The sequence below is a fragment of the Rhipicephalus microplus genome, chromosome 2, assembly GCF_043290135.1.
Source record: "Rhipicephalus microplus isolate Deutch F79 chromosome 2, USDA_Rmic, whole genome shotgun sequence".
Taxonomy (NCBI): domain Eukaryota; kingdom Metazoa; phylum Arthropoda; class Arachnida; order Ixodida; family Ixodidae; genus Rhipicephalus; species Rhipicephalus microplus.
In genome coordinates, this window is record NC_134701.1 from 52,061,718 (window position 1) to 52,079,228 (window position 17,511).

Here is a 17,511-nt window from a genome sequence, read left to right on the forward strand (position 1 = left end):
CTTTGGAGAGCATGCAAAGAGGCAAAGCTGCTGGTGAGGATCAGATAACATCAGATCGGCTGAAAGATGGAGGACAGATTGTGTTAGAAAAACTAGCCACCCTGTTTACGAGGTGTCTCCTGACGGGAAGAGTACCAGAGTCTTGGAAGAATGCTAACATCATCTTAATAGATAAGAAAGGAGATGACAAGGACTTGAAGAATTGCAGGCCGATCAGCTTGCTCTTTGTAGTACACAAGCTATTTACAAAGGTAATTGCTAACAGGGTAAAGAAAACATTAGAATTCAATCAACCAAAGGAACAAGCAGGATTTAGAACAGGCTGCTCAACAATCTACCAAAATCATACTATCAATCAGGTAATAGTGAAATGCTAAGAATATAACCAACCATTATACATCGCCTTCATAGATTACGAGAAGGCGTTTGATTCAATAGAAATATCAGCCGTCATGCAGACACTGCGGAATCAGGGCGTCGATGAAGTATATATAAACATCCTGGCAGAAATCTACAGGGGATCAACTGCTACCCTAGTGCTTCATAAAAAAGCAACAGAATACCAATCAAGAAGGGTATAAGTCAGGGGGGCACAATCTCCCCAATGCTATTTACCGCGTGCTTACAAGAGGTTTTCAGAAGCCTAGAATGGGAACAGTTAGGGATAAGAGTTAATGGAATGTACCTTAGTAACCTGCACTTCGCCGATGATATTGCATTGCTGAGTAACTCAGGGGACGAGTTGCAACTCATGATTACGGAGTTAGACAGGGAGAGCAGAAAGGTGGGTCTTAAAATTAATCTGCAGAAAGCGAAAGTAACGTACAACAACCTCGGAAAAGAGCAGCGCTTCGAGATATGTAATAGTGCACTTGAAGTTGTAAAAGACTATGTTCACCTAGGGCAGGTAATAACCGCGAAGCCAAACCACGAGTTTGAAGTAACTAGAAGAATAAGAATGGAGGGGAGCACATTTGGCAAGCACTCTCAAATTATGACAGGTAGATTGTCATTATCCCTCAAGAGGAAGGTATATAACAGCTGTATCTTGCCAGTACTTAGCTACGGAGCAGAAACCTGGAGGCTTACAAAGAGGGTTCAGCTTAAATTGAGGACGACGCAGCAAGCATTGGAAAGAAAAATGGTAGGTGTAACCTTTGGAGACGAGAAGAGAGCAGAGTGAATTAGGGAACAAACGGGGGTTAAGGATATCTATAGCTGAAATCAAGAAGAGGAAATGGACATGGGCCGGAGGTGTAGCGCGTATACAGGATAACTGCTGGTCATTAAGGGTAACTAACTGGATTTCCAGAGAAGGCAAGCGGGTTAGGGGGAGACAGAAGGTTAGGTGGGCAGATGAGATTAAGACGTTTGCGGGTATAAATTGGCAGCAGCAAGCACAGGACCGGGTTAACTGGCGGAACGTGGGAGAGGCTTTTGTCCTGCAGTGGACATAGTCAGGCTGATGATGATCATGACCCTTTAGATCGGCCGGCGGCTATCACCGCCTAACTGTAATACTTAGTGAAGCAACAAGTAGATTTATCTTTTTTCCCTTTAAAATAGTGAAGTTGATGAGTGGTACTTTACAGTGAATGGCTTAATTTTCACTCGTGCCTTGACTTTAGCCACCAATCAGATAACCTCTTTCTAGTTAATTTTACTCGCTTAAAGTCTATTTTGCCCTTCCTGTCCCTAAATCCCAGTGCTTTGAAAAACTCTGCGCCATCATCCTGAACTATAGGGTGAGCCCCTTTACAGAACATTGTCAAGTGTTCGGCGTACAGTTACCTCCTTCTCCTCTCCGCATGTACTGCATACCGTGTCTACCACTTCGTATTTGGCACGATATGTCTTGGTTCGCAATACTCCCGTCCTGACTCCAAACAGTAGATAGCTACCTCGAGTATTATCATAGATCTTTTCCTTGGCGATTTTCTGCATAAAAGTTCGATAGACCTCTAGTGCGGACTTCTTAATCATGCCAATTCTCCACATGTCAGCCTCCGTTTCCTTCACCTTCTTCTTAACCGATGGTTCTTTTTGGTTCGGCCCCCTGCTGTTTTCTAAGTATTTACCCGTCAATTTTCTGGTTCGCTTTCTCCATTTTGTATCGACATTCTTCATGTACAAGTAGCTGAGTACCTTCCTAGCCCAACACTCCTCCCCCATTTCTCTCAATCGCTTCACAAATTTCGTCTTGCTGCTGGCTTCATTGCCCTGAAATGACTTTCATTTCATGTCACCTTGTATTCCTGGATTTGCTGCATTTCCGTGAGCTCCTAAAACGAGCCTACCTATCCCACGTTGTTTAATTTCTAATCTTGCTTGAAACTCAGGTCTCATGCACATTACCATATTGCCGAAAGTCAGACCAGGAGCCATGACGCCTTTCCAAATTTCCTCTTACAACATCATAGCTATTGTAATTACACAGCGCCCTCTTTTTCGTCACATCTGCATTCCTGTTACCTTTATAGTCGTAACGTATATTTCGTGTTCCCTAAGCTACTCGGTGCCATTGCTTATCCGTATGCCAAGTTACTGTATTTATCCGCTACCTCTAGCATGACCTCTAGTATCCTAAGCTCTAGACCTTCATTATCATTAAAAAGCATGGCTGCTGATTTTTGCTTACTGAACCTCAATTCTAACTTAACTCCCTCATTACCGCAGATGCCCATCAACCTCTGCAAATCTCACCAATCGCCAATCACAAGATACTCAGATAAACAGGCTACCCAACACAGCAAAGTATACTCAAAACAATGGGCACAAAAAACAACACGCACTACAATGCAATCTCGTGCAGCAACCAAAACACTTAAAGACTAAATAGTTCGTCAAAGTTATTCAGTTCAAAGTTCTTGAAACAAAGTTTGAATGATTCTCTTCCAGGAACCATTTACTCAAATTCCAGCACTGCTGACGTTCCGCTGCTCCCGAATTTTCTCTTTCAGGAAACCTCGCGTCACCAAATGTCCACACTGCAATCACCGAACTTCTTCGCCGGTAATACGTGGGCCTCTCACGCACCGCGACTGCTGAACGTGTCTTCGACCACTGGTGGTAAACACACGATCTTCCCCCGCTTGTAATGCAAGCCTTCACCCGCAGGTTGAAAACCTCTTTCTCTCAGCTGCTTTGTCACTGAATACATAGGCCTTCGACCGACGGCGGAAAAACTCTCCATCTCCTGCTCTACGCACCCTGGCGCAAAACCTTCTTGTTCTTCTGATCACCACAATCCACTGCTGGCTTAAATATGTTCGCCCGAGGTTTCAGACGTTTCTAGCCGTTTCGTCCGTGTGCCGCACCGTCAAAGCTGTGGAAAGGGCGGAACCTTTCTCGTAAGGTTATGCAACTCTGTATCACCATGCCCTTTTCCTTCGATATTTTTCCAGACATCGCTCGGCGACAAATGTGAGAAGGTTGGCCGGCATATCGCGGCGTCTTTAAGGAGGAGAGATGGCGCACCCTAGAAGTTCATTGATGTTTTGTTTTCTTTTTTAACGCTGGCTTCGGGAGTTCCTGTCTGGCGCCTCGTCCTCACGTATCAGAGGCGCGTGCTTTGTGGAGCGCTCGTTTGTGACACTTGTGAAACGCACTTCACCCCGAGGAGGACTACGCTATCCATGCTTAACAGAGATTATCGATTAACGATGTCTTCGCCGATCGGGCGGGTCATCGCAATGATGCGTTTTCGAAGACTAGTCCTTTCAATGGTGTGTCGAGAGGCCGTTGCTCCAAACGGTCGCTGTAGCTGTCGTTTCCTCTATTTTGCTGTGACTACTTCACCTTTATACTTACTCTCTCCTCAAGCATACGCATCAGGAGGGGGGAGCCTCATGACTTTTATACACTTATGTACACAAACGTGCTCAAACTACCGCCGATAGTCACGCCACAGAGGAAAGCTAATATCTGTTCCCCCCTCCTGCTTCAGTCGGGCCGGTGTAGCCCCCACCCATGCAACGCAGGCGTTTTGAGCTTCGGACGAATTAAAGTCCAACTCCGGCGATTTTTGGACCATATCAGGGTAATGGTGCTTTTATGTTCCTTAGACACTCTTCTCAAGCGCCCAATAACTGAAATGCTAAAAATTTTAAAAATAATTTTTAATAACTGAAAAACCGCAATACCGATACCCAACCTAGTGTGCTTGTACGTGTGACGTAAAGACTTGCCTGACGCTGCCGGAACCTGCCTGATTGCCCATAATGCGCGCCAGATGGCACTACCTGTCCGTGGCTATCGGCTAAAACGCTTACGCTGTTGTGGTGAATATATGGCGAATAGTGTGTGGCTCACAACGCAACACCACCTGGCACCTATCGCACGCCCAACAACACAGAAAAGGAAATCGCACGCTTAACCAAGGAAGCGCCGGCCAAACCCACACAATCCACTGCAGGCAAGCAGACGCTGCAGTGACACATCAGTTCGTCGCTTGCGCCTAGTAAAACTCAATGTCACACTCACAACATTGCCAGTAATTTTGGCAAGAGAGGTGAGCATTTCGAAGCAAGCTATAAAATTCATTTGAAAAGAATCTGCGGAACTCCCAAGCCTACAATTTGGCATGAATGGCGCAAACATGCAAATGAATGTACCCAGTCAATTTCATTGAGATCCACTGACCTCGAAAAATCGCCGGAGTTTGCCTTTAGGTAATAACACGCAAGAAGTTTAAAGGCCAACTCCAGAGATTTTTCGAGGTTAAGTATGTCAATGAAAAATGACTGGGTACGTTGCTTTGTACTTTTCGTCATTTATGCCAAATTACAGGCTTGAGAAATGCGCTGATCTTTTGCAAATGAATGCTGCAATAGCGGTGTTTGGCACGGTTATAACACGGAATGCTTTCTTCCTTCCTCTGTGCTGTTTGGCCAGTGGTTCTCTGGTCTGGCTTTCCCAGTTTTCATACTTCGCGCCGGCGGAACCAGTATACGGCCTCCGGTTCTTACCAAATAGTACGTCGTACACAGACAGTGCACCCGGTTGGGTTTCGGATTTGGTATTGCACCTTCTTGGTTATTATAAATTGTTTTAAAACTTCCTGAGCATTTCAGCTATAGGGCTCATGACAAAAGTGTCTCTGAAACATAGAAACATCAATACCTTGACATGGCCGAAAAATCGCCGGAGTAGGCCTTTAACGGAGACCGGAGCATGTTTAAGTTTGTATTTAAGAAAACAGTTTTCTGAAGGCAGAGAAAGATTTGTTTTGAAATTCCAGGACAGGTTATTGCAAATCGTCACACCTAAATATTTATAGTTATTGACTTCTTTAAGGGGAGAGGATCCCAACAAATTGCCAGGGGACGTGGAACGCCGTGGAGATGGTGAGCGGGATTGGCGACCTGGAAGGGTTGAGGATTGCTGGCTTACCAAGTATTCGCCGATAGCACGGGGCCGCTCACCATGTCTGGGTCGACGAGCATCCGGACGAAAGCCAGGAAAACCCATGTGCCTGTATGCGCACTCACGGTAGATGTGACCTGGTTCACCACAGTGATAACAGAGAGGCCGGTTGTCGGGAGTACGCCATACACTGGATTTCCGTGTAAGGGGTGGGTTGCCGTACTGCGGTGGTTTCGAGTAGAATGACGGCGCCGTCTGCAGGGTGGACGAACGGGACGGATAGCCAACAGCCGGTGCAGGAGTACGTATTGTTTCCGCGTACGTTAATAGCGGAGCCTCGACGGCCCACTCGTCACGCTATTCGCATTGTTCGATGACTGGTTGTTCTTTCGCTGTTTTAAAATGCTTTGAAAGCCGTATTTATGCGAGTGCTTTCCGGATATCAAGCCTGCCTAAGGCAAGTTTGCCAACAAGTCAGAAGCACTGGTGTAGCTTAGTGGTAGAATACCTGACTGGCACGCAGCAGACCCGGGTTTCGAGCCCCACTATATCTTCAGTGCTAGGTTCTTTTTTCGTTTGTTTGTGTCTGAAACGGCCACCACTTTCAGCACACCAGTCCAACTTTGCTTTTCAGACGGCAATTATCAACAGGGACACGTGCCATCGCCAGGAGGGGACGTCACCACTAACCCCCTTACAATTAACACGCCAAGGATGACACGCGCCCCGCCACGGTGTTCTAATGGCGAAGGTACTCGGCTGCTGACCCGCAGGTCGCGGGATCGAATCCCGGCTGCGGCGGCTGCATTCCCGATGGAGGCGGAAATGTTGTAGGCCCGTGTGCTCAGATTTGGGCGCACGTTAAAGAACACCAGGTGGTCGAAATTCGGGAGCCCTCTACTACATCGTCTCACATAACCATATAGTGGTTTTGGGACTTTAAACCCAATATATCCAAGGATAACAGGGCACCTTTGAAAAAAAATAGGTCCTCCTATCGAAACGTCGGCCAGCCAGTCTGAGGCACTTCCACTGTTCGATACTCCGATTATTCCACTACCATACCACATATTGACATGTTGCCTTAGAAAACGACAAAAGCGCGCGCGCTGCGCTGTGGCACCGAAATTATAACAAATAGTTTTGCTTCTCTATTAGCCCCGATATCGATCTCTAAAGAGCAGCATCACCACCACGTTAGTATGAATAGGTGGCCAATGGCGCGTGTATGCAGTGGCGCTTCTTTGAGGAGTGTGGGCTGATTGCGGGCGAATAAAATGCTTTGACTGCACCTGCTCGTATTATATAAGTCGCTCATTGCCAAATGGATGAATGATGCTCACCGGACATTAATATTACTTGTGAGAAAAACGCAATCTGCCATTGAAAGGGATGTTCGCACTTGGCGACTGTCTGGGTTCTTGCAATCTATGTCATGTTTCAAGTATATCTGTATATGCGTCGAGCTTGTGTCTACCCACTACGAACGGCTATGGTGCGACTGAATTGTTTCTTTTATTCATGCATGCTCGTCTTGGATACTAAGAAATCAGAGAGAGAGAGAGAGAAAGAAAGAAATTCCAGATTCTTTGGCGATGAGCGAAAATAACCACGAATACGCACCCGCATTTTTTGCGAAGCACTTCTTAACAAACATCGGTGACTTTGGATCTATCTATCTATCTATCTATCTATCTATCTATCTATCTATCTATCTATCTATCTATCTATCTATCTATCTATCTATCTATCTATCTATCTATCTATCTATCTATCTATCTATCTATCTATCTATCTATCTATCTATCTATCTATCTACACTCTAAGCCAAAAATGGCCAAAATGGGAGCAACGGCTGTTTTTACTCCTTCAGACCGACTGTTACTCTCCGAAAAGACCAAGCGGAACAAGATGGCCGACTTGTTCGAGAATGGGGGAGCAACTGTATTCATCTTAAGTTTGTAAGGGAGCAACGGAAGGAGGAACCGCTGTAAATGCTCTCGTCACGCAACGGTTACTCCCCGGCAGGACACCGCACACAAATATGCATGCCGCCCACAATGATATTCATGGGCCAGATTATTGTTTGTTCTGTGTGCCAAACTTCACCAAACCAAAACAGTGATTTATTTTAGCATCCGTAGATAATAAGATAGGAGCGCTGGCTGAACACAGAAGGCCTGAGAATACAGTACGGCAAATACCTAACACACGCAGCAGCAGAATGGAGAGTTGGCACGTCAAAGCGGACCGAACGCCGAAACACGTGCAAAACAACGATAAAAAAAGCCTAGACACGCCGTTCGTCCGCGAAGTAATGGCGTTAAAGTCGATCAAGCACCAAAACACTTGCATAAGAAGCCCCCCCCCCCCCTTCCCGCCCAGATATATCGGAGAAGAAAAAAAAAAAGCGGACCCAGACGCGCTTCTCATCAGCCATACACTTAGTAGCACGCTTCACCGTGTAGTTTGAGGGCAGAATGACAAATCGGCGCCATCTGCGCCCGCACGACAAGTGTGGCGCTAGTGTAGCAAACGATGTAGCAAACGACAGGCATGACAAAGGCAGATACATTGGCCACAGGGCCCAGCTACCGGGAAGTAGTTTTGAGGGAGGGAGGGAGCAAACCAGCAGCCGTGACTCACGCTAGTCACCTAGTCAGCAGCCAGGGGCAGGCTTCAGAAGGAATGTCGGAACAGGTCATCATCGCCGGTGACTCAAATTTGGTCCGATGCGCAGCGGCAATCAAAGAAAGGGTGAAAGGCGACAAGAGAGTTGCGATAGGGACGTTCCCAGGACAAACGCTGGGGACAGTAATGAGTCAAGCGGGTGAACAACTCGCAGCTAAGGCTGGCAATCGTAACCTCGTTGTAATTGCGGGAGGGTTAAATGACGTCCTGAAAAAAGAATCGTCAGGACTAGCGACGGCCTTGGCGAGAGGGGTGGATGACATGCGCACCGTGTCCCCCCAGGTGCAAATTGTAGTATGCACAGTACCGGAAGTACCGGTGCGCAACGTCAACCTGCGAAGAGCGGTTGTCGACGCAAACAAGGAGATATGGCGGATTAGTCGAGAGAAGGGTTTCGAGGTAGTGGATTTAAACAGGGAAGTGCACAGGTGGGGTGGATTCCAAAGAGACAGGATTCATTTCGATAAGAGGCTTGGACACGAGGTGGGCTGGCGACTGGCAGGACGCGCAGTAGCTTTTTTGGGGGGCTCACGGGCCCTTCGGAGTCCGGGGTAGCTCGTAACAGGGAAAGCAACCAGGAGGACGCTTTGACAGGTAGAATTGCGAAAAACCAGAAAAAAGGTAAAAGAAAAAGGAAAAAGGCGCGTGTTGCAATTAGTTACATAAACATGCAGGGTGGCAGAAAGAAGGCAAAATGGTTAGAGATTGAGGAGCAGTTAAACAAAGAACAGATAGGCGTGTATGCGGTTACAGAAACACACCTTAGAGACTTGGAAGAGCCACCACATATTAAAAATTATGTTTGGGAAGGGTGTAACAGGACCATATCGGAAAGGAAAGGTGGGGGTGTAGGAATGCTAATTCACCGCGGAGCCAAATGGGTTAGAGTGAAACAGACGTGTTCAGAGCACCTCTGGGTTCGGGGCACAGTAGGTGGAAAGGAAACGTGGCTAGGGGTAGCCTACTTGTGGACGGGGAATAACTGCAGAGAAAAGAATCAGGAGATAGTGGATTGCATGAGTGCGGATATTAAGGAATTTGGTAATGGGGCCGAAATCATCCTTCTAGGGGACATGAATGCCCACATACATGACCTTGACGGATATTCAGACACCAATGGGAAGTTATTACTGGATCTTTGCGAGCAACATAGTCTGGAGATAGTTAACACGGGGCCTAAATGTGACGGCCAGATCACATGGGAAGTCGGAAACAAGCAATCAAGTATTGATTATTGTCTCATGACTAAAGGAATTTACCACAAACTGACAGAAATGAGGATAGACGAGGAAGGCGTTAACAGCTTGGGTAGTGATCATAAACGAATAACATTACAAATGGGATACGAAACTGAAAATATGAGCATGGAATCAAAGTCTGGCAGCTCGTATTTAAATGACAAACAAATAATAAATATAGCCGCAAGAGTCGAGGAAGAAGTAGGCGAAATACCAGGCAAGGACTGGGAGTATAGTGAGCTGTTACATCTAATGACGAAGGAGATAGGGAAAGAGAAGAAAACTGTTTGCTGGAAAGGAAAAAGGAAGCCAAAAAGTTGGTGGAACAAGGAAATCCGGGAGGCGATCGAGAAGCGACGCGAAGCCTCACGGGAGCATAGAAAGGCAAAAAAGGAGAAGCGGCCGCAGGACGAAGTCAAAAAAATATGGGAAATATATTTAGAGAAAAAATCCCTTGTACAGAAATTGGTAGAGGCAAAAATTAAAGGTGAAAGTGAACGCTGGATGACAGAGATACACGAAAAAAAGGAGGCCGCGCCTAGGATTTTTTGGAGCCACATAAAGGCGCTAGGTAGGAAGTCTGTCACAACGCAACAACATATTCTAGATGAAGGAGGAAATCAATTGGAAGGGTACGAAGCGCTAGGTTACATCCAAAAGGTAACAGCCGATTCGTTTCGAAAGAGCGTCCAGGGGATCTCCCTGGTGAGTAAAAGTGTGGCGGAGAAAGCAACAGAGGAAGAGCTAGTACTTGATAATTTCAACTGGAAAAAGGCCGAAGGAAAAATTCCAAAGCGCACTGCCGCGGGTTTAGATGGGATTCCCGTTAGCCTCATTAACGAACTAGGACATAACACTAAAGAAGCATTGTTAAAAGCAGTAGAAAAAAGCTTAAAGGACGGACAAATACCGGACAGTTGGCGACAAAGTAGAATGAACTTAATCTATAAAGGCAAGGGAGAAAAGGACAAGATTCGCTCGTATAGACCACTAACCATTACATCGGTACTATACAGGATGGCGATGCAAGCAGTAAAAATGAAAATAGAAACATGGGCCGAACATAACGATATTTTGGGAGAACTTCAGAACGGATTTCGAGTCGACAGGCGGTTAGACGATAACCTGTTTGTTCTCACTCAGTGTATAGAAATATCCAAAATAGAGAATAGGCCCTTGTACGTGGCTTTTCTAGACATCACTGGGGCATACGACAACGTTAATCAGGAAATTTTGTGGGATATATTGAAAGGAATGGGCATGGGCGACGACTGTATACAGCTTTTGAGGGAGATATACCGAGAAAATACAGTTTGCATAGAGTGGGAAGGAATGCGTAGCAAAGAGAACGTTGAGGTTAGCAGGGGTCTGAGACAGGGATGTCCTTTGTCCCCGCTGTTATTCATGCTGTACATGGTGAGTATGGAAAAAGCGCTAGAAGGTAGCAACATTGGTTTTAATCTGTCACACAAACAGGGCGGCATGATGATTGAGCAGAAGCTTCCAGGTTTATTTTATGCGGACGATATCGTCTTATTTGCGGACAGTCGAGATGATATACAGCAGCTGGCGAATATATGCGGAAGGAAAGGTGAAGCTCTTGGACTAGGATTCAGTGTAACGAAGTGTGGATTGATGGTATTCAATGATCCCTGTGATCAGACGGTGTCCATACAAGGCCAAGAAATACCGAGGGTAAGTGAATACAAGTACCTTGGAGTATGGGTAAATGAGAGTGACAGATACATGGAGGTACAGGAAAAAGCCTCGGCAGCAAAAGGAAAGAGGAATGCGGCAATAATGAGGCACAGAGCGTTGTGGGGATACAATAGGTATGAGGTGCTTCGAAGTCTGTGGAAGGGTGTAATGGTTCCAGGGCTTACTTTTGGGAACTCAGTGGTGTGCATGAGGGCAGAGGTGCAAGCGGGAATGGATGTAAATCAAAGGACTGTGGGACGCCTCGCGTTGGGTGCTCACGGGAAGACGACAAACGGGGCTGTAAAGGGCGATATGGGGTGGGCAGGTTTTGAGGCGAGGGAAGCGCAGAGCAAAATAAGGTTCGAAGAAAGGCTAAGAAATATGAAGGAGAGTAGATGGGCAGAGAAGGTGTTCCGTTATTTGTATAGGAAGAGCGTGGACACACAGTGGAGAAAAAGAACTAGAAGACTCACTAGTAAGTATACGGCTGGTATTGTAAGCCATATGTCAACAAAGAGCGTTAAGGGAAAAGTCAGGGAGGCGGAGAGGATTTACTGGATGGCAGCTATGGAGAAAAAACCGGCTTTGAGTAACTACCGAAAGGGCAAAAATGAAATAAGGAGGGAGGCATTTTACGATAATTCAAGGGGAAGCGCTTTACTGTTTGAAGCGAGATCGGGTTGCCTTAGAACGCGTAGTTATAAAGCAAGATTCAGTAAAGAAGAAGAACAATGCACATGCTGCGGGAAAGATAAGGAAACGGCGGAGCATGTTCTGATTGAATGTGGAGATATCCACCCAGGTGTACGTTTGGGCACGAGCCTACAGGAAGCCTTGGGTTTTAGGGACAACAATGGAAAGCTGAACACACCCGCGATTGAAATAAGTAAGAGACGGTTAGAGTATTGGTGGCAGAAAATTAGAGAGAAAGGACAAAAATAAATATTGGAAAAAAAATATGGACAGTGTGCCGTAAATGGCAGAGAACTTAAGCTGAAAATTTACCTTTTTTTCCATTAAGATAGAATTTATCGAAGTAGAGGCATTAGGCCAACATAAAAAGAAAAAAAAGGGTTTTTTTTTTTTTTTTTGTCGAGCCTGGTGGCATACTTGTCACCACCCCGTTATAAAGGGGACGCTCATAGCATCCATCCATCCATCCATCCATCCATGTAAGTTACAAAGTAATTTTTATTCAGTGTTTATGTTGACTAGCACTAAATAAAAATTACACTCAATTTTTTATATTTATTTATGAGTTTTAGTGTACCTCAGTTTTTTTTTATAATTGTATTAGGAGAACACACTGAAATTATTGCGCTGACGCCTGTGCTGCCACTGCTCGACGTTTTTTTTTTTTCGGCGCAACTAGGTTCGCATTCGCACTACTTACTCATTTTCATATGGTCTGTGGTTGGCGAGCACATGGACGTGCGCGCTTGTGAGCTATGTTTTGATCGTGTGTGTGTGTCGCAGATTTGCGTTTCTACTTATTCGTGATCAAGGTTAGTGTATATTTATCTTTATGGAGCGCGAAGTAGTTGTGGATTTTGCTGCTGGGTGGAACGAACACATCGTAAACACGTCTCCAGCTATCTGCAAGCCTGTTCGCTCGTCGGACAAAGGACTGAGCATGCATCAGCGTGCAGGTGAGTGGCATTTCATTTTCATTTCATTTCATTTATTTATACTGTTAGCCCAGAAGTGGGCCGTTACAGGGTGGAAGTACAAACAATTATTTGCAAAAAAGAAGTACCGTACAGGTCTCGAGATAATTTCTCGGTATTATTGTGACCAGCAACTCGAAGTTATACATAACATGCATAAATGGAACACACATGCGATGCAATACATACGCGCAGAACAGCACATGACGCATTTGAGGCGGCACTTTTGCACCGCGCTGAAGATTTGAAAGACAACTACTGCAGAATCATGCAACCAACAAAAAGTACACACACACGCCAAAAAAAAAAAAAAAAAACATGTCACAGTTTTCCAGCAACATTTAATGCTCTTACAATACATTGTTGAGTGGTTGCGCTATTGAAAGAGAAATGATTTGCTCTTATTCACCGTATCCATTGCTAGCCGTATCGAACTAAATTACCTCTATTACCGCCTGCATACCCTCTTGCTTTCCCTGTCACCACTGCACGCCGTGCAGCAAACGGGGTGCGACCTTTCGCTGCACTGGGTGCCTTCGCACATCGGAATACCCGGCAACGAGGCGGCCGACTGTGCCGCGAGGGATGCGCACGACCCCGACACCGGCGTCACCAACTTCGTGTGCTCCGCGGATGCCGGCCGTCTCCTCACCGCCCGCTACGTGCGCGAGCGTCATCCCGACCCTCGCGTAGCAGCTGGAAAGCCGCCGCGGCGGCTCCCTCTCAAGGGACTCCCAAGACGAGACCGCGGTTTCCTTCTCCGTCTCCGCACCGGAGACAACTACACCGCCGAGCGAAAACATCGGCACTCCGGGCGTGGCAGTCCATACTGCATGGATTGCGGCGACCTGGAGACTCTGGACCACCTTTTGCTTCATTGCCCGGCTGGTGACGCGAGCAGACAGGTGATGCTCGCAACGTACGGAGCTCTCGGCCTGCCTCGGACAACAACTGAGCACCTCTTGTTCCCGAACAGTGGCCGCGCGCATATCAAGCGTGCCCTTTCAGCGCTGCTCGACTTTGTAGACGGAAGCGGACTGCGTGAGCGAATTTAGAGAATTCGCGCCCCGTGATTTTGGTAGACGATCTGTGCGTCCCCCCCTTCCTTTGCTCGCTCTCTCCTTTCTCTTTCCTCTCTTCGCTCAAGTCTATTATCCCCCATTCCCCTTCCCATGTGAACCACTGCTGAGGTGTCGCACTTAGCTGCAGACAGTTGCGGGGTTCACTTTTCTTTTCTTTTCCAATTTTAAGAACCACTTCCCCCTCACCACTGCAGTGCCAGTGTACTTTTGCAGTTAAAAGTTCATTTCCGCAACACTACCTCGCTTGAAAAAAACATTGGGGCGGGGTTGTAGCTGCATTCATACTGGCACTTTTCTACCATTGGCTTTATGTAATGTTAACGGCTGAGTGTTGGGGCCTTGGGCCGCATTTTTTAGAGATGTAAAGTGTATGTAAATCAGTAAGTGAACAAATCATTGTCGCATCACTTCACTGGCATAGCCAGGCGGTTGCGCACAGAATTTTTTTAGGCCGGTCGTAGGGAGCCCAAATTGACGACCATATTCGCTTGCCCGGCCTATTCATATAAGCGGACCCCCCCCCCCCTCCCCGCATGCCTAAAAAAAAAAAAAAAATCTGCCCACATCACTGCGTCACTTGCTTCACCTCTGCGCTGAACGTACTATTTTATAAGCGCACCATCAAGCGAGCAGTTTACATATTGACAGAACAATTGGAGGACGAATGACCCAAATCTTTCAGATTTCTTTAGTGATGCAAAACCTTAGCAAAACTGAATATTGTAAAAGACAATCATAAATGCTGTATGTTCTCGTTAGCACTGTCATTATTCTGCATCATGAAATCTTTATGCGCTGTAAAAACTTGGCATGCCGTTGAAGTCACATATCGACGTTAATACCAATCGACGAAAATTTTGACAACCTCAATAACGCCGTTTGGGATTTGCCGCATGCACATAATTAGGCTGATTCCCACTTGGCTGTTCTTAACCTGACTTCACTGCTACCAAATGAAACAATATTTGATGCATGTCTTTTACTTTTTTTTCAGGGATATGACACAAATTTGGTTATACTGCAGATAAAGATGCCCCCAACGATGCTAAAGTACAGAAAGCAAGTGAATTTTGGTAAGTGCAGACTTCTTGTACTACGTATATGAAAGCATCGCTTTTTAGGGGCAAACTGTGCATGTGTTGGCCAGAGGATAGTTCATTATGCCACATGGTTACACTGGCACTGACAATTCGACATGGCTCCGCTGGCCCGTGTGTGTGCTCACACTGTTACCGTTAAGATAAAATGTTTATGTTTTCATTGCAGGGATTGCTGTTTGTACTAAAAAGCCAACTGGCATTGTTTACGCTGGTACTCCTAAAAGTATGCTTTCCCTATTTACATGGATTTTGGCTTGCACAAAGCATAACACTTGGGCCTAGATTCACAAAGCTGTCCATGCGCAGGCCTTCATAACAGCGTTTCTTGACTTGCCTTTACCCTGTTTTCTGCAGATGTTTCGTGGGTTTAAAAGTGCCATAGCATGTTGACTTCCCCCACTCTGAAATATTCGCGTTCAAAGTTCCGCAAGAGTGGGCTTAACTTTCTTGTGCACCTCTTTGCTAGTCCAAGATACTGAAGTGTTATGCTCTTACTAGAGGTGGCAGTGTTTCTAATGTTTGTATTTCCATCACATTGACCAAGTATGCGATCTTGGCTTGACTGGTAGCACATCCTCGACAAATGTCTTTGTGGCACATGTAGAAGGCAGTACAAAATAAATAGGCAGACATTCACACCGGGAGCTAACTTCTAATAATGCTTTTTTTTTTGGAAACCATGGTGTGCTTATTCCAATTTGTCTAACAAGCAGTAACCTGTTTGGCTGTGAACCAACAAGACGTTGAACTAATAAAAGCTTCACATCTTGTTGCTCTCAAATATATATGTATTGGCAAGCTATCTGTGACACTGTCAAACAAAGAATCAGAATATCTGTGCATGCCGTAAGATATATTGCTTCGTTTACATGTCTCGTGGCTGTGACTCGTCAACCGTGTGAACAAATGCACCTTAGTTTTCTAAATTTAAAGCATTTTTTGAAGGTAGCACGGTCTACATTTATTTGTCTATAGTTTTGTCCAGCCGTTTGCGTCAGGTACAAAGAAATATACTGAAGATTATGATGTAGCCTCTGCAAATGGTTGCTTTCAAGCAGGCTTTGCATGCTTGGCTTGTGCCTACAGGTATTGCACAATCAAGACGCAGCAGCGTATGATAGAACAGTAGAATCGAGAGCAACTATGTGCACGAGCTAAATAAGTATTTTAACATGAGCGGACAGTACGTGTTATTTGCCACACACATGACCTCATTTAAAATGCCCATTGGTGAATGGGCTCATAGAAATGTCACTCAGCTGTGTATAGGAAACAAGTTAACTGAACCTAAGGGTATCTTTAACTGCTACAAATATGCCTTGTTGAGGTGCTGCACATTTTCTTCCAGAATATTGCTGTCTGAGACATCATGTGAAGAGCGTCTACCACATCAGCATTTATATGGCTTGCCAAGTAACGTTTGGCCGAACCTTCCTTTTTTTCACATTTCGTTTTGCAGTAGATATCCTAGAATGTAAGCGCTGCTGCAGTGTGTGTGACTCATTGTTATGAATTGATTCTGGCATGTTTAACCTCACACTTCTATTTTTTTTCTTGCAGCAATGAGATGCTTCACATATGCCTGCGGTGACGTTCTGCTGCGCTAGTCTGATGGAAACACCAGCTGCGAAACTTGAGTTCTTCAGAATTGGAGAAGTTGCCCTTCTCTCACCAATGATGACACAGACTGCCCTATGCTAGAAATTCAAGATTGTTTTTCCACGGATGACGCAGAAAACCTTTGATGTATTATGGTGTTTGTTTAGTGCTGGCTGTGGTGTGGCGAAGTCTACTTTTACGTGTGGTCACACGTCGCCTCATAAAAAGAACAATAAAGCATTTATTTTCCTTTTATTATTGTCCACTTTTTGTGTTAGAAGCACCCAAGCAGTGCTCTTCCAAGAAGCTCTCGCCATGTGTTAAGCGTGTGACAAGCATACTCGAGATAAATACTCATTTCCCCAAGGAGTAACTGGAAGCATGTGCAGTTGGTTTTCAGAGAGTAACTGCGAACACGTGGGAGGAACGGTAAAGAGTAACTGTTGCTCTTAGAAGAGCAACTGGTGGGAGTAATGGTTGGTCCGCAGGGAGCAACTGGTGGGAGTAACTGTTGGTCTGCAGGAAGGAACTGGAGGGAGTAACTGTTCATCCCCCGAAGGAGGAACTGAAAGGAGAGCAACGGTTCCTCCCTCTGCAGTTACTCCTTTTAGGAGAGTAATGGGAGTGGCAATGCAATTGCTCCCTGAAAGGAGCAACCCCTATACCCCTGTTGCTCCGTTTTGGCTTAGAGTGTATCTATCTATCTATCTATCTATCCATCTATCTATTCTAGCTCTCCTTGCCATTTCGATAATGGGATCTGTACCAAAATTGGTATAGCATCCCAGTGACAATAACGACATGCTAGGAACGTCCACAGGACACCCCTGACTAGATATCGGATATCCACTGCATTTCATAAACAACAGAGGCGGACATCTTTTCTGCAGGTCGATTTGGCCGCACTTTCCTGAACCCAGGGCTATCCATTACAAGTCCCTGACCAGTCCCGAAGGACACGCTGCGTACATGACAGGGAGATTAAAGAATGTATTTTATTCGGACTGTCTTCTAAAAGTAGTCTTCTATAGTTTTTTTCTTTGTGTAGCTGCAAAGACGCTAGGGGGCGCCG

At 45.7% G+C, this 17,511-nt stretch overlaps 1 long non-coding RNA gene across 1 annotated transcript; it reads left to right on the forward strand.

Moving 5' to 3' along the window:
- The first annotated feature begins 12,410 nt into the window (after positions 1–12,410).
- Positions 12,411–16,694, forward strand: LOC142796252 (uncharacterized). The gene is made up of 2 exons (XR_012893651.1): positions 12,411–12,640; positions 14,735–16,694. It is a non-coding gene; the product is annotated as an uncharacterized LOC142796252 (long non-coding RNA).
- The last annotated feature ends 817 nt before the right edge of the window (positions 16,695–17,511 follow it).